The following is a 19,276-nucleotide window of genomic DNA, read 5'->3' on the forward strand; positions in this document are numbered from 1 at the left end:
ATATCATCATTGCAGCGTATTTTCTCCTCTATTTCTGAAGCTTGTTGGGCATTGATTGTTGCCGCTAACACATCAAGTTCTTGCTTCATCTCCCCTAGAATATGGGATAGACTCTTGGATTCTTTTTTTAGAACACTAATCTCTTTATTTCTCTCACTCGTGTTTCGCTCAAACACTCTTAATATCCTCACACGCTCACAGCTCTCGTCTCACGTTCTTGCGGAACTCGAACCAACACCAAATAGAACCAACTTCGCATCGCAATCCAAATATGTATATATAAGAAGCAATAAAAACCAGAAAACAAGCAAAAACAAAACTGTGATAATAATCTCGCGAATAGCAAGCAAATCTATTCAAAATATGAACGAAACTGAAGACTCAAATAAAAACAGAAATGAAATATGCAAAATAATGAAATAACACCCAAATATGTTGGATATGTTGAAAATATATTGCAAGAATTGAAAACAACAGAAAGAAAGTGAATTTCAAAAGTTGACGCAAATAGACTCGTTTACGACAAGTTAAGTTTAAATCTGGAACCTAAAGTAAATGATGTCCAATTGAGCTACAATTTCATATATAGTGCTATATCAACCCAAATAGATAGAATATAAAGGTTGAGAAATTTACGATAAGTTTTGATATACTGACGCAGAAACGTTTTCTGAAAGGATGTGGCAGCTTATTTTGGAAATATATTAATTTTACAAAGATCTTTAATGAGCTGCAACATAGTTTTCAACTGTGGCAAGGATTCATAATTATTTTAGAATCCTTTTCTTATAAGGATTCCTCATTCATCCTAGCTACAAAAAGGAAAGAAGACTTCAGAATAAATTCTTCCTTTAGATCAGATTTCCTAGTCTATTTGGGACTTCTTAATGGTGACAAATCTGATCTAGCATATTTAGGATGCTAATTTTTGGATTTTTATTATTTTTATTATTTTATTCTTAGTCTTGGGTTATTATTACTTATTTGGGTCAATTGTAAGTGGGCTTCATATAAGTCCACATAAGTGGGCTTCTTGTTTGCTCTTGGCATGGCAAGAGTTTCGTTAGGGAAACCAATACAATCAGCTAACTAACAAATTAAGAATCTATGGTATTCACCCTCCAAGCTCGTTGGATCCTTTTGTTTTTATTTGTTGGTCCGACATTCCTCATCAAATCAAGCTTATCACGAATGATACATTCGATTTGATTAAAGACCAAATTCGAAGTTCTAGACATTCCAGCAAAGATCCTTGCATTCCGTTCTTGCCATACATGATACACTGTAGCTGCAAAACTCAGTTTACGAGAAAAATTGACGAAACTCTTGCCATGCCAATAGACAATGGCCCATCGAATCCATTCATCCCAGCCTTTTGTCATTCTTGGAATGTCGCATCTGTCACAAACATCCCACCAGATCGCTTTAGTATAGTAGCATTCAAAGAACAAGTGGTTGTGATCCTTATTGTTGACGAGACAGAGTGAGCATCTATTGGGACCATGTATACCAAACCGATGAAGTTTATCTTGAGTTGTGAGTTTCTGTTGGACAGCCATCCATAGAAGAAATGAATGTCTTGGAACAGCATTCTTGAACCACACAATGTCATGTCATTCAACCATCTGACGATGACGTCTTAGTTGTTCCCAAGATACTTTGATCGAGAATCTGTGATTTGGCGAATCCAACCAAACTATCTCATCCTTTTGCCCCATCTTAGGATTAGAATTGGAAGGAATAGCTTCTATAATGGGGTGCCAGCCAATAGCTTGGGTGGTAGGAGTTTTCCATTCTGAGTTATGAATTAGCACATTCACCTTCGCGTTCTTGGCCATACCTGAATCATAGATGAATCTTTCCCCGTAAGAATCCGCGAGTGGGCTGTGAGGATGCCAATTGTCAAACCATAGAGAGGTTGTCATTCCATCTCCTATGATGTACTTCATCTTCGGCCATGCTAAGGATGTGAGCTTTAGAATCTTTCCCCAAGCCCAAGAGCAATTCTGTGGCGTCTTGATTGTCCAGAAATTCCTACCTCGCAACAGATTAGATCTGATCCAAGTAGACCATATTGAGCCATCTGAGTCATTGCACAGGTTCCAAATGTGTTTCAACAAAGCAATCTTGTTCCATTCTGTTATCCTTTTTATTCCTAGCCCCCCTCCTTTTTTGGAAGACATACCTGATCCCAAGCCACTTTAGCCCCAGTAGTTCTCATATCTGAACCTGACCAAAGAAAGGATTTCATAATTTGCTCCATATTTTTAATTACTTGCCCAGGTAAGAGAAAGAGAGATGCCCAATAGACCTGTATGGAAAATAAGACTGAATTAATCAGTTGTACCCGTCCTCCATACGAGAGTGTTCTACAAGTCCAATGTCGAACTTTAGAGGTGATTCCATCCACGAGGCCCTTACAATAAACAGCCTTTAGTCTGGACGAGAGAAGAGGTGCTCCAAAATATTTCATAGGGAGCTCCCCCTCTCTAAACCCAAGAATATGAATAATTTGTTCCCTCTCAGCATTTAACACACCGCTCAAGAAGATGTCACTTTTGTTTGGATTTGGATACAGACCTGATAGGTCTTGAAACTTTGTGAGCATAGTTCTGATCATACGAATTGAGTTTACATCCCCGTTGTTAAAAATCATCAAGTCGTCAACAAAACAAAGATGAGAAATTTTGTCCTTCTTGCATCTCCAGTGGAACTTGAATTCTTGGTTGGCACTCATCTTGCAGAATAGCCCCGAAAGGATTTCCATACATAGGACAAACAAATATGGGGACAATGGATCCCCTTGTCTCAGCCCTCTTCCTCCTTGAAAGTAACCTGCAAGCTCACCATTGACGTTGATAGAGAATTGACATGATGTAACACAAACCATGATCCCATCAATTACTGTTCTAGGGAATCCCATTTTTATTAACATGGCGTCAACGAAATCCCACCGCACCGAGTCATAAGCCTTCATCAGATCAACTTACATAGCACAACGAGCAGGTCCCGTAGATTTATGATAGCCTTTCATTAGTTCCTGAGACAAAAGAATGTTATCACTGATTCTCCGTCCTGAGATAAAAGCAGTCTGATATGGACCAACTAAGGATGGCAAAACAACTTTGATTCTCCCAGCTAGAATCTTAGCGATGCTGTTGCGTTGAAGACAGTTTCAAGTTAATTGCCGATTCCATTACTGCCTCGTTCAAAACCCTAGGCATCTGATCCACTCCTAATACACGATGGAAGTATGCAATTACTTCTGATTTGACTGCCTCGTGTCCTTCGACAACCTCTCCATCCTCCCTTATAAGTGATAGAAGCTTATTTCTATTCTGTCTTCCATTTACTGATTTGTGAAAGTAGCTAGTATTCTGATCCCCCAAGCTAAGCCATTGTATCCTTGCCTTCTGTTTGAAAAAACTCTCTTCAGCCCTGACGATAGAAGCGTATTTACGAACAGCATCCCTTTCTCGCATGCACAAAATTAGATTCTCATGCGCTGTATGCAGAGCCTGTTGAGCCTTATCCATTTCGTTTTTTGCATCTTTAACTCTATCTGAAATGTTGGAGAAGTGAGCCATATTGAAAAGTTTCAATTCCTGCTTTAACTTTCTTAGTTTGCAACACAGCTGATACATTGGACAACCCCCCGAATTATAATCCCATACCTTCTTCACCAAGGGCATGAACTCGTCATAATCCATCCACATATCGAAGAATCTGAATGGTTTCTTTATGTTCTGATCATTGCCAATAACCTTTACCACCATAGGAGAATGGTCTGACATACCCGAAGGCAAAAATCTCGCTTCCGATAATGGAAAGTTCAGATTCCACTTCTCATTGACAAGCACTCTATCTAGTTTCCGCATGATTAAATTCTCAGGACATTGGTTCGACCAAGTATAATGCATACCTGAATACCGAAGATCATCTACTTTCGCTTCTCGAATACATGTATCCAATTTGTCCATAGTACCAGCCCACGTAGTAGACCCTCCTGACCTGTCCGACTGGTTGCGGATAGCATTAAAGTCACACATAAGAATCCACGGGGTTGACTCCCATCCATCACTACGACTCACTATATCAGACCATAATGCCTCACGTAAGGAAGCATTATTGTCTCCATAAATAATTGAAGTATGTTGCAGCCCATTAAAGATCTTTGGAAAAGTAGGAGATTCTCAAATAAGTTGCCACATCCTTTTAGGAAAAGAATCCTAGCCAAACAGGAAATCCACAAGTCAAAAGAAAGTAAATAACAAAATTCGTATAGCCTCTGTTGACCCGTATTGAGATGTCTTCTCAAAATCTGATTGACCTAAAATTTTAACCTAAGGTAAGACAACATGTCAGAAGACTCCACGTAAAATTTTAGCCCGATCCAACGGTCGAATTGAAAATTATGACTATTGGCGTAAAACTGGATAGTTGCACTTTTTACATCAAAATCTGAATTTGACCTTTCCTGGATCGTATCATATTTAGGATATTTAGGATAGTAACTTTCTGATTCTAGCATATTTAGGATAGTAATTTTCTGATTTTTAAAATTTTCTTCTTAGTCTTTAGGTCATTATTACTTATTTGCATAAATTATAAGTGGACCTCATATAAGTCCACCTTAGGAGGGTCCATTAGGGTTTATTTAAGTCTAGAGTTAGTATAAATAAAGGCATACCTTTTTTTTGGTAAGTTGACGTATGTATTAAAAGAAGAAGATACAAACATTATAAGGGGCATACCCCAGATTTACAATGATAACAGAAACATAAAACAACAAAAAAATGAGATCAATAAAACTTCTTGTTTGCCGCACTTTGTGTGTGTGTGTGTGTGTGTGTGTTAGTGAGATACTCTCCCTTCCTTAGTTCTATAAAGAACTGAAAAATGACTTATCGAAGAACAACTGACTTCGTGGCGCCGTCCTTATACTTTTCGTTCGCGAATCAATATTCGTTGGGTGGGGGTTTCCGTTTCCAATAGTGCTAGTGCCTAGGTACAAGTTATCTTTGTGTCACACTCCTATCAAACCTGATTTACTTGGCTTTCCGGGAATTGGTGTCTTTGCATGACCACGTGATCACGAGGTTCACATCATTTGGTATCAGAGCTTGTCTCCATTATTTAGGTTATCCTTTTATTTCTTGTACTTTTGTTTTTTTATCTTCCGCATCAATTTTTCTTTGTGTCGTCTTTGTTTCGGGTCTTGGATCCTAACTGAAAATAAAGTATTAATTAAACCCAAACAAGCCTTGGGTTGTAGCTAACAAAATAAAATAAAGCTCCTAATATTAAATGCATGTTCTGCCATGAAAAGAAGAGAAGGAAGTAAAATATTACAGAACTAATTCAAGGCTTATTTGTAGCCTTCCATGCAGCCCCTTAATCCTAAAAACAAAAGGAAAAGGTAGCCATCCATGTTGTTTCCAAGTTGTAGTAGGATTCTTTTGTTTCCTTTGTTTTCCTCCCCTCATGGCCTAAATAAGGTTGTATTGGCCCCCTCTTGCACATGGATAAGATGTACTAAGGTCTCCTCTTAATACTGTAATAGACCTTTCAATTCTGACTTGGTTGAAACATTCAAAACCAATGCATTCAATGCCTCTTTCAATACCTTTGTCTTAGATCAAGTCATTGGACCAGTTGGAACATGTAATGGGTCTTTGCTGGTGTTTCTAGGCTGGTCCACATCATCCCCTCTTTCTTTAAAAAGATTCGACCTCGAATCAAAATATGTGTCAAACAACGGAAGATCAGCAACACTAAAGGTAGCAGTAACACTATACTCACCTAGAAGGTCAATTTTGTATGCGTTGTCATTGATTCTCTCTAAAACCTGAAATGGACCATCACCACAAGGCTGTAATTTTGATTTTCTTTGGTTAGGAAATCGTTCCTTATGCATGTGCACCCAAACCCAATCACTAGGTTGGAAAACAACCAATTTTTGTCCTTTATTTGCTTTAGAAGCGTAAAGCCTATTCTTTTTCTCTATTTGCAGTCGAACTCCCTCATGGAGTTATCTCACCATCTTTGCCTTCTTTTCACCATCTAAACTTACCCTTTCTCCAAAAGGTAAAGGAATTAAGTTCATAGGAGTTACTGGATTAAAACCATAAACAATTTTAAAAGGAGAAAAACCGGTGGTCAATGCACAGTTTTATTATAAGGAAACTCAATAAAAGGCAAATATTCTTCCCAACTTTTCAAATTCTTTTGAATTACAACACGCAAAAGTTGAGATAATGTTCTATTCACTATCTCAGTTTTTCCATCTGTTTCTTTAGTTTTCCACACAATTCTCATCACCCTTCCTGATTTTCTTCACTCTTGTCTTACCTCCACTCTCAGCTAGGTTTGGGTGTTTTTGAGTAGTGGTTGAATGGTCTGATTTGTTTGGAGTGTTGGCCGAATATTTGTTTATGTTTGGATGGGTGGCCGAATGGTTTGAAGTTGTTTGAGTTCTAGCTGAATCTGATGGTCTTCTCTCCCCTTATTCCTCACCTTGATTTTCTCTCCCCATCGCCTCATGCTCACTCTTTAGCTTTATTTGATCATCATACACCTGTTTGGGTGTAATAGGTACAAAAGTGATGGTTTTACCATCTTTTACAATGGTATACCTATTTTTAACCCTATCATCAATTGCCTTCCTATCATATTGCCATGGGCTCCCCAACAAGATGTGACTTGCTTGCATTGGTACCACGTCGCACAGAACTTCATCAACACATTTCCCAATCGAAAATGGAATCACAACCTATTTAGTCACTTTCACTTCACCAGTATCATTTAGCCATTGAAATCTATATGGTTTAGCATGCTTAACAGTACACAAATTCAGTTTACTAACAAGGGTGGTACTAAAAACATTAACACAACATCCATTATCTATAATTAACCACACACCTTCCTTTGTACATAACAACGCGTATGGAAGATGTTCTCCCTTTGTTGATTAGTTTCATCTTCCTTGACCTGAACCTGAAGTGTTAGCCTTATAACCAAGGACTCGACCGGTAATGCTAACCCATCCCCATCACTATCCTCCAATGGTGGCATACCTTCACAATCATATCTGTCACTTTCAGATTCCATATCACCATTATCTCTAATCATCATGATTCTCTTGTTTGGACATTTTTAAAGCATAATGTCCAAGTCCCTAACACTTGAAACATTTAACAGCACAAGTACGTTTAGGTTGAGTTTCAGATTTACCTTTGGCACTAGTAGGGACATCAACTTTAGCTATTGGTGTTTCGGTTCTGGAAGGAACAAAGGACTTCGGTTGGACAATATCCTCTCTCTTTAGATTTGACTTCCAAGATGATGAAGAACCCAAATTAAACTTTGGTTGAACATGTCCCTTCCTAAGTTGTCTCTCCACCTTTGTAGCCATGTGAACCATGTCCTCTAGCTCCACATAGTGCTGGAGCTTAACAACATTGGCAATGTCTCGATTCAACCCATTAAGAAATCTAGCCATGGTGGCTTCTCTATCCTCAACAACATTGGCCCGAATCATTGCTATCTCCATCTCTTTGTGATATTCATCAATTGTCTTATAACTTTAATTCAAACCTTAGAGCTTCAGATATAAGTCTCTGTAATAGTGGTTTGGCACAAATCACGTCCTCATTAAGACTTTCATCCCCCCAAGTCTGAACAGTTCGTTCCCCATTCCTCCTCCTACTGATTACAATTTGATCCCACCAAATCAATGTATACTCCGTAAACTCATTTATCACCAATTCCACCTTCTTTCGTTTAGAATAGCTATGACAATAAAAGATCCAATCTACCTTTTTGCCCACTCCAAATAAACCTTGGGATCGTTTTACCTTGAAAGTTAGGAATTTTTCAATTTGATGGTGTCCAAGTCCCCATCAATTTCTTCATAATTCCCCATGGCATGAAAATTCACATTCCTCCTCGCCCTGTTTAGTCCAGACCTCATCCCTTGGCTAGCATATGCAAAATCATAGTCCTCTTCACCCACATCTGCGTTTTCATCAACAACGCTAGGAGAATCATCGGAGAACACACCATCAAACTTCTGCAACAAAGAAATAGCAACACTAGGCACAATATGATCAAGATCATCAGTATTAAAATAAGCCTCGTACACAAGTGAAATCATTGGCGTGTTTTTGAAAAATACAGATCTGATCTCACCCTCTCTAGCATAAAAATTAGGTTGTTTCTTTAGTTTTTTCACACAATTCTCATCACCCTTCCTGACTTTCTTCACTTTTTTCTTAGCTCCACTCTTGGCTAGGTTTGGGTGTTATCTATGATAACTTGACTGGTTTTGGTTTTGCACTAAATTGGTTTATGATTTTAGATAATACCAGGGTTAAGATATGGAGCGATCTCACGGATGCTTTCCTAAGGCAATACAAATTCAATATTGAAATCGCTCCAGATCGAACAAGTTTGATAATAATGGAGAAAGGCAACAAGGAGACAGTGAGGGAATATGCTCACAGATGGAAGAACAAGGCGTTGAAGGAAGGATGCCGAAGTAAACAATATAGAAGGAGGGTATAAGGGTAAGAAGGATTTCCAAGCCCATAGGTATCACAACCAAAGCTACCAAGCCCAGCCTCCCAAAATACCCAATATCAGCTTTCCCAACTCTTTCTAGTAAGCCAGCCCACCTACCTTTTAAAAAACCAAACTGAAAGTAACCCAAGAAGAACATATAAAAAAAAAACCAAGAACAACTCCCATCTTTAACAATACCCTTAAAAGAGATATATGGGAAACAACTAAACATAGATCATGTAGCCCCCCTTCCTTTTCCATCACCTAAACCCCCTTTCTCAATTTGTACAAACTAGAACTAACTTATGAATACCATGTCAGAAATCCTAGCCACAACATTGATACTTGTTTAGCATTCAAGGTAGGGTGGATATCATTCGAGGATACACCCAACATCAATCAAGAGGAAGCTCTTGTAGTTATTCTAACTCGTTGCCCAATCATGCTTTTAGTAGTGGGGGAGTGAATGCAATAGAATATAGAGAGAAGAAGAAGCATGCTCTGAGGGTGACCATGGATAGGTTATACAACATGTACACAAAAAGTGTAGCAGGAAAGTGAGATCATTTTTTTAAGTTCCACGAAGCCATGGGACATAATATTGAAGAATGTGAGGCAAGTGATGACTCTCGATCTTTTGCGGACAGAGGACGATGGATAGGTTTCCAAAGAGGGAAAGCGAAAGTGTGTAGAATCCAACCAATTACAAGCAGTCTACAAAAACTTCCTGACAAGGCCTGCCTTACCCCATAACATAAACTACAATACGCCTTATAATTACAGAGACTTCTCTCCACTTTTGCAAACCGAGATTAATGGATTAACCCGGAGTGATAGGTTAGCCCTGGACTATTACCTCAATGTTATTTACTCTTTAAGCATATCGTACTACAGTTAGAACGTCAACATGAGCAACCCTGTATTCTTTGGCATACAAATGTAATTGGAAATCCCACCATTAAGAATATTGATAGATTCTAAGTTATAGGAGCCAAATGGACAAAAGTGAGGAGGACACCTACAATCTGTCACCACCAACTCTACCAGAAGAGAATAACAAAAGCCTACAATAAGAAAGTTAGATCTTGGGTGTTCCTAGAAGAGTAAATCTATGAAGGCCTCTACGTGGTATGTTTGTATATGATAATAGCCAGACAAATACAAAGCAGAATGAGAACACTATGCATAGTATCTAGGGGAGCCTTATGTTAAAAAGGACTTGTTTAGGCTTGTGAATTTTAACTTCGTAAAAAAATACTATGCATAGTGTATTTAATCTACTTTTAAAAAAATAAAGCCTAAGATAGAGCCTCTATGATGCGAATCTCGTGATCACGTGGTCACGCAACTTATAATCAAGATTGAGATAAGATCCTGGAAAGCTGAAATAGGTCTGATAGGAGTGTGACAGAATGAAAAGCTGCCCTAAGGCACCAACACTATTGAAATGAAGTAAAATGACCTCACGAAGCCCATTAATCTTTGATAAGTCAGATTCAGTTCGTTCAAGAACTGAACAATGCAAGAATAACTCTCACACGTTAAAACTGAAAAATTCAGAAGTAAAATTCATCAATGGCTGCTGAAAGTTTGGTTACATGAGTTTAAATAGTTATTTAAAAATTAATCCTAATGGATTTACCCTTATAGGTTGAACTGACCCACATACAAAACTAACTCAAAAATCCTAAACTGAAAAGCCCATAACCTAATCCAAACAAGTATTGGATCCTAGTTCAAAACAAAGTTTTAATTAAGCCCAAACATGAAAGGAAATAATAAAAATAATTAATTTGTCATTAAATAGCACCAGCCCTTCTCTTCTTATGTAGCTAGGATGAATAAAGAATACTTATAAGAAAAGAATTCTGGAACATTAATAAATTGTTGCCACTATTGGAAATTATGCTTCATCTCATTAAAGATTCTTGTGGAACTAGGAAATTCCCAAAACAAGTTGTTATATCCTTTTGGAAAAAGTTTTCTTGCAAAACAAGAAGTTCACATGTCAAAATGAAGTAAATAACAGAATTCATATAGCCTATTCTGACCTATATCATAAGTCCTTTTTGAACTTTGATTCACCTAACAATTTACCCCAACATAGAAACATAACTTTGAAATCTTCTTGTAAAGTTTCAACTCGATCCAACGGTTGGATTTGGAGTTATACTTAATAGCATAAAACTGGACGGTGGAAAATTTTACGCCAAAATCCAAATCTGACCATGCTTGGGTCGTATCATAAGGCTGAACCATATCACTTTATCACCTTCAAATATTTGGTTATCCATCAAAATAGAACGTGGATTTGCATTACAGCCTCTATTCAAAGAATGTCCAATCTCTTAGGTAAAGACAGAATGGGTTGCATTGATGTCAACCCCGTGATTATGTGGTCACGTAACCAACAATCAAGATTGACATCTGATCCTGAAAAGTCAAAATAGGTCTGATAGGAGTGTGACAAAATGGAAACTTGCTCCAAGGCACCAACACTATTGGAATGATACGTAGAATGACGTCACGAAGCTAATTAATCTTCGATACGTCAAATTTAGTTCGTTCAAGAACTGAAAAATGCATGAATCTCTCTCACATGTTAAAATTAAAAAATTAAGAAGTAATATTCATTAATGGCTGCCAAATTTTAGGTTACATGTGTTTAAATAGTTCTTAAAAATTAACCCTAATGGATCTATCCTTGTGGGCTTAAACTATCACACAAACAAAATTGATCCAAAAATCCTAAACTGAAAACCCATAACCGGATTTAAACAAGCCTTGGATCCTAACTAAAAACAAGGTACTACTTAAGACTAAACAACCCTTGGGTTGTAACCAACAAAAATAAAAATAAAGCTTACAATATTAAATCCATGTTCTGCCATAAGAAGAAGAGAAGGAAATAAAATATTACAGAACTGATTAAAAGCTTATTTATAGCCTTCCATGCGACCTATTAATCCTAGAAACAAAAGGAAAAGGTACCCATGTTGTTTCCAAGTTGTAGTAGGATTTTGTTTCCTTTGTTGTCCTCACCTTATGGCCTAAATAAGATTGGATTTGGCCTCTCTTGCACATGGATAAGATGTACCTAGCCTCCTCTTAATACTCCAATGGACCCTTCAAATCTAACTTGGTTGAAACCTTCAAAACCAATGCATTTAATGCCTTTGTCTTGGACTGAGTCATTGAACCATTTGGAACATGTAACTGGTCCTTACTGGTGTTTCTAGGTTGGTCCACATCATCCCTTCTCTCCTTGAAAGGATTCGACCTCGAATCAAAACTTGTGTCAAACAAAGGTAGCACTAACACCATTAAATGCATTAAAGGATTTGACCTCTAACAAAGTAAGATCAACAACATTAAAGGTAGCACTAACACCATACTAACCTGGATGATCAATTTTGTATGCGTTGTCTTTGATCCTCTTTAAAATTGACTATAACCACGAGGCTATAATTTTGATTCCCTTTGGTTCGGAAATCATTCCTAACATACACCCAAACCTAATCATCGAGTTGGAAAACAACCTGTTTAGGCTGCTTATTTGCTTTAGAAGACTACAGTCTGTTCATTTTCTCTATTTGCAACTGAACTTCCTCATAGAGTTGTCTCTCCATCTTTGCTTTCTTTTCACCATTTAAACTTACGCTTTCTTCAAAAGGTAAAGGAATTAAATCCATAAGAGTATATTAAACCCATAAACAATTTCAAAAGGAGAAAAGTTAGTGGTGGAATGCACAATTCTATTATAAGCAAACTCAACAAAAGGAAAACATACTTCCCAATAGATGGTTGTCCAACAGAAACTCACAACTCAAGATAAACTTCATCGATTTGGTATACATGGTCCCAATAGATGCTCACTCTGTCTCTGCAACAATGAGGATCACAACCACTTATTCTTTGAATGCTCCTATACTAAAGCGATCTGGTGGGATGTTTGTGACAGATGCGACATTCCAAGAATGACAAAAGGCTGGGATGAATGGATTCGATGGGCCACTGTCTCTTGGCATGGCAAGAGTTTCGTCAATTTTTCTCGTAAACTGAGTTTTGCAGCTACAGTGTATCATGTATGGCAAGAACGGAATGCAAAGATCTTTGCTGGAATGTCCAGAACTTCGAATTTGGTCTTTAATCAAATCGAATGTATCATTCGTGATAAGCTTGATTTGATGAGGAATGTCGTCCCAACAAATGAAAACAAAAGGATCCAACGAGCTTGGAGGGTGAATACCATAGATTCTTATAGTTAGCTGGTTGTATTGGTCTTCCTATCGAATCTAGTGAGGTTTCAGTTTTATGGTCGGTAGCTAGCCTGTAGCCATCTGTTGTTTTATGTTTCTGTTATCATTGTAAATCTGGGGTATGCCTCTTATAATGTTTGTATCTTCTTCTTTGAATACATGCGTCAACTTACCAAAAAAAAAGAAAACATACTTCCCAACTTTTCAGATTCTTTCGAATAACAACACGCAAAATTAGGGATAAAGTTTTATTCATTACCTTTGTTTGTCTATCTGTTTGCAGCTAACAAGTTGTTAAAAATAAAAATTTAGTTCCCAACTTTCCCTAAAAAGAACTCCAAAAGTAGCTACTCCTAGGAATGCCATGCAAATGTACAATCTCTCTAAAAAACAATTCTGCGATATGAGATGCATCATTTGTTTTATGGCATGCAATGAAATGCATCATTTTAGAAAACCTATCAACCATAATAAAAATAGTGATATGATCCAGGCAATGTCAAAATTGAATTTTGATGTAAAATGTGCAATTATCTAATTTTATGGCAACAATCATAATTCTCAATCCGACCATTGGATTCGGGAAGGCATCGCAATACTGGTCAACAGAGGCTATACAAATTTTGTTATTTGTTTTCTTTTGACTTGTGGACTTCCTATTTGGCTAGGATTCTTTTCCTAAAAGGATGTGGCAACTTGTTTTGGGAATTTTCTAGTTCTATAAAGATCTTTAATGGGCTGCATCATAGTTTTCAAGTGCGGTAAGGATTCATAAATGCTTCAAAATCCTTTTCTTACAAGGATTCCTTATTCATCCTAGCTACAACAAGGAAAGAAGATTGAAGAATTAATTCTACCTTCAGATTTGATTCTCTTAGCTTATATGAGACTTCTAATTGGCAACAAATCTGATCATATCATATTTAAATATTAATTTCGGATTTATTATTGTTGTCATTATTTTCTTCTTAGTTTTAGGTTTATTTATATTATTTGGGTTTAATTGTAAGTAGGCATCATATAAGTCTACATAAGGGGTCAATTAAGGTTTATTTTAGTTTGGAGTCACTATAAATAAGGGCATAACCAGACATGTAAGGTTAGACAATTCAGATTAGTAAAACTTCTTGTTTACCGCACTTTGATCACGAGGTTCGCATCGAATAGAGTCTCTACCTATCTTTGACCTAGGTAAACCTAAAACAAAGTTCATAACAATATCTACCCAGGGTTCAATAAGCATGGGCAATGATGTATGTAGTCCATAGAAACGTGCATTTATATTATCTTCATCTGATAACAGTCCTTGTGAGGGAGTCCAAGCATATTATCCCATGACCACTATGTTACAAAACATGATGTCATAGTTGGCACACAACGAGGGCTCTATGCTAACATGCCCGAACTTCTTTGCACACAAAGTTAGATGTAGTTAGCAATGCTAGCAGATTAATAAATAATGCAACAAGACAATTGAAAATTTTGTGAGGCTATTGATAAAGAAAACTAACCTGAATTTTTTCTATTCACCATTCATCAGTTGCCAAGATGGTCCCAAGTTCAGTACTCCAACCAACTCCAGTTTCATTTATTAATTTTTTCCACCCCCTCAGTCCTTTTTAATCCCATCCCATTTGTTTTTAAGCTGAGCTTTTGTTAATGAAAGTCCTGTTTGCTCTTCATCCTATTTGTTTTTAAGCTGAGCTTTATTGAAAAGGGTGTTTGGTCTCATGCCTCTATCAATAACCGAATGCAAATGTTACAAAACATGTGTAACATTGCCTTGATCCAACAAGCTTTATTATATGTGTCAGACCCATCCATTGCTTAATGGTTGACAATACAATAAAAATGAAACAAAATAAATAACTGATTGAATGCTGACAAGGGCTAAAATAATAGGCAATTACATTTGCAACAATCAACAAGGGCTAAATATTTTGTTTAAATATTTAAACAAAATATTTAACATTGACCTAGGAAAAGAACACCATTATCCATCGTTTACGGCTAGGACTACTGGGGTATCTAATCCCATTCGCTCCCCTAGCTTTCGTCTCTTAGTGTCAGTGTCGGCCCAGCAGAGTGCTTTCACCATTGGTGTTCTTTCCCATCTTTACGCATTTCACCGCTCCACCAGAAATTCCTTCTGCCCCTACCGTACTCCAGCTTGGCAGTTTCCACCGCCTGTCCAGGGTTGAGCCCTGGGATTTAATGGCGGACTTAAAAGGCCACCTACAGACGCTTTACACCCAATCATTCCGGATAACGCTTGCATCCTGCAATTACGACCACAGAGATAAATTATAAGAAAGTTTGACCCCTCCCTCTAATTTTTTTTTTTTGTATTTTGAATTTTGAGGACTTTTATTGAATTTAAATGCGTCTCTCAACTCTAAAGAATTAGAGAATACCTACCAGAATGACTAATCCAATCCATAATGATGTGCCGGAAAATACAACATTTTTGTTGCTTGATCAACCATCAGGAGAAGAAAAAACAACAGGTACACTAATTAATAAGATTGACAAAGTAGCAATTAATTCAAAAACAGCCAATTGGAAAGCAATAGTCATGTTTTTAATCCTCCAAGCTACCAACAAAAGAACTATACCATTTGATCCCTCTATCAGGAAAAAAAAAATGCATCGTGGGGGGATTATACCATGAATCCATTGATTCTATATGACTTATTTCCACCTTCCCACTTTATTTGAACATATAGTTGAGAGTCCTTTTTTATTTCACAAATGCTTATTCTAGATCATACATTTTTTTTGGTAAGTTGACGTGTGTATTAAAAGAAGAAGATACAAACATTTTTTTTTGGTAAGTTGACGTATGTATTAAAAGAAGAAGATACAAACATTATAAGGGGCATACCCCAGATTTACAATGATAATAGAAACATAAAACAACAGATGGCTACAAGCTAGTCACCGACCATAACACTGAAACCTCACTGGATTCGTTAGGGAAACCAATACAACCAGCTAACTAACAAATTAAGAATCTATGGTATTCACCCTCCAAGCTCGTTGGATCCTTTTGTTTTCATTTGTTGGTGCGACATTCCTCATCAAATCAAGCTTATCACGAATGATACATTCGATTTGATTAAAGACCAAATTCGAAGTTCTAGACATTCCAGCAAAGATCCTTGCATTCCGTTCTTGCCATACATGATACACTGTAGCTGCAAAACTCAGTTTACGAGAAAAATTGACGAAACTCTTGCCATGCCAAGAGACAGTGGCCCATCGAATCCATTCATCCCAGCCTTTTGTCATTCTTGGAATGTCGCATCTGTCACAAACATCCCACCAGATCGCTTTAGTATAGGAGCATTCAAAGAACAAGTGGTTGTGATCCTCATTGTTGCGGAGACAGAGCGAGCATCTATTGGGACCATGTATACCAAACCGATGAAGTTTATCTTGAGTTGTGAGTTTCTGTTGGACAGCCATCCATAGAAGAAATGAATGTCTTGGAACAGCATTCTTGAACCACACAATGTCATGCCATTCAACCATCTGACGATGACGTCTTAGTTGTTCCCAAGCTACTTTGATCAAGAATCTGTGATTTGGTGAATCCAACCAAACTATCTCATCCTTTTGCCCCATTTTAGGATTAGAATTGGAAGGAATAGCTTCTATAATGGGGTGCCAGCCAATAGCTTGGGTGGTAGGAGTTTTCCATTCTGAGTTATGAATTAGCACATTCACCTTCGCGTTCTTGGCCATACCTGAATCATAGATGAATCTTTCCCCGTAAGAATCCGCGAGTGGGCTGTGAGGATGCCAATTGTCAAACCATAGAGAGGTTGTCATTCCATCTCCTATGATGTACTTCATCTTCGGCCATGCTAAGGATCTTAGCTTTAGAATCTTTCCCCAAGCCCAAGAGCAATTCTGTGGTGTCTTGATTGTCCAGAAATTCCTACCTCGCAACAGATTGGATCTGATCCAAGTAGACCATATTGAGCCATCTGAGTCATTGCACAGGTTCCAAATGTGTTTCAACAAAGCAATCTTGTTCCATTCTGTTATCCGTTTTATTCCTAGCCCCCCCTCCTTTTTTGGAAGACATACCTGATCCCAAGCCACTTTAGCCCCAGTAGTTCTCACATCTGAACCTGACCAAAGAAAGGATTTCATAATTTGCTCCACATTTTTAATTACTTGCCCAGGTAAGAGAAAGAGAGATGCCCAATAGACTTGTATGGAAAATAAGACTGAATTAATCAGTTGTACCCGTCCTGCATACGAGAGTGTTCGACAAGTCCAATGTCGAACTTTAGAGGTGATTCGATCCACGAGGCCCTTACAATAAACAGCCTTTAGTCTGGATGAGAGAAGAGGTACTCCCAAATATTTCATAGGGAGCTCCCCCTCTCTAAACCCAAGAATATGAATAATTTGCTCCTTCTCAGCATTTAACACACCGCTCAAGAAGATGTCACTTTTGTTTGGATTTGGATACAGACCTGATAGGTCTTGAAACTTTGTGAGCACCGTTCTGATCATACGAATTGACTTTACATCCCCGTTGCTAAAAATCATCAAGTCGTCAGCAAAACAAAGATGAGAAATTTTGTCCTTCTTGCATCTCCAGTGGAACTTGAATTCTTGGTTGGCACTCATCTTGCAGAATAGCCCCGAAAGGATTTCCATACATAGGACAAACAAATATGGCGACAATGGATCCCCTTGTCTCAGCCCTCTTCCCCCTTGAAAGTAACCTGCAAGCTCACCATTGACGTTGATAGAGAATTGACATGATGTAACACAAACCATGATCCAATCAATGACTGTTCTAGGGAATCCCATTTTTATTAACATGGCGTCAACGAAATCCCACCGCACCGAGTCATAAGCCTTCATCAGATCAACTTTCATAGCACAACGAGCAGGTCCCGTAGATTTATGATAGCCTTTCATTAGTTCCTGAGACAAAAGAATGTTATCACTGATTCGCCGTCCTGAGATAAAAGCAGTCTGATATGGACCAACTAAGGATGGCAAAACAACTTTGATTCTCCCAGCTAGAATCTTAGCGATGCATTTGTACACTGTATTGCAGCAAGAAATAGGACGAAAATCAGTCAACCTTGTAGGATTAGCAACTTTAGGAATAAGAGAAATGGATGTAGCATTCATTTCTTTAAGCATTCTACGAGTCTGAAAGAAGGATCTAACAGCGTTGATTACATCTTCCCCAACTATGTGCCACATTCTTTTGAAGAAACCTGCGTTAAAGCCATCCGGACCAGGGGCTTTGTTGTTCTTCAAACTAAACATAGCATGCTTAATCTCCTCCCTTGTTACATCTTGTGCGAGTAGATGCTGTTGCGTTGAAGACAGTTTCAAGTTAATTGCCGAGTCCATCACTTCCTCGTTCAGAACCCTAGGCATCTGATCCACTCCTAACACACGATGGAAGTATGCAATTACTTCTGATTTGACTGCCTCGTGTCCTTCGACAACCTCTCCATCCTCCCTTGTAAGTGATAGAAGCTTATTTCTATTCTGTCTTCCATTTACTGATTTGTGAAAGTAGCTAGTATTCTGATCCCCCAAGCTAAGCCATTGTATCCTTGCCTTCTGTTTGAAAAAACTCTTTTCAGCCCTGACGGTAGAAGCGTATAGACGAACAGCATCCCTTTCTCGCATGCGCAAAATTGGATTCTCATGCGCTGTATGCAGAGCCTGTTGAGCCTTATCCATTTCGTTTTTTGCATCTTTAACTCTATCTGAAATGTTAGAGAAGTGAGCCATATTGAAAAGTTTCAATTCCTGCTTTAGCTTTCTTAATTTGCAACACAGCTGATACATTGGACAACCCCCCGAATTCTGATCCCATACCTTCTTCACCAAGGGCATGAACTCGTCATGATCCATCCACATATCGAAGAATCTGAATGGTTTCTTTATGTTCTGATCATTGCCAATAACCTTTACCACCATAGGAGAATGGTCTGACATACCCGAAGGCAAAAATCTCGCTTCCGATAATGGAAAGTTCAGATTCCACTTCTCATTAACAAGTACTCTATCTAGTTTCCGCATGATCAGATTCTCAGGACATTGGTTCGACCAAGTATAATGCATTCCTGAATACCGAAGATCATCTACTTTCGCTTCTCGAATACATGTATCCAATCTGTCCATGGTACCAGCCCACGTAGTAGACCCTCCTAACCTGTCCGACTGGTTGCGGATAGCATTAAAGTCACCCATAAGAATCCACGGGGTTGACTCCCATCCATCACTACGACTCACTATATCAGCCCATAATGCCTCACGTAAGGAAGCATTGTTGTCTCCATAAATAATTGAAGTATTGAAACTGATTTTGGTAGCTAATATAGTGACAGAAACATGAATAGCCTGGTCTGACATTCCAACAACATCCACCTTCACCGTATCAGCATTCCAACAAACCCAAATAC

General features: G+C 38.0%; 1 pseudogene; it reads right to left on the reverse strand.

Annotated features, from left to right (window-relative positions):
* LOC133691742 (uncharacterized) overlaps window positions 1-8,155 on the reverse strand; it is a 30,572-nt pseudogene extending 22,417 nt beyond the window's left edge.
* Between the last annotated feature and the right edge of the window lie 11,121 nt (window positions 8,156-19,276).

The sequence above is a fragment of the Populus nigra genome, chromosome 4 (assembly GCF_951802175.1).
Source record: "Populus nigra chromosome 4, ddPopNigr1.1, whole genome shotgun sequence".
Lineage (NCBI taxonomy): Eukaryota > Viridiplantae > Streptophyta > Magnoliopsida > Malpighiales > Salicaceae > Populus > Populus nigra.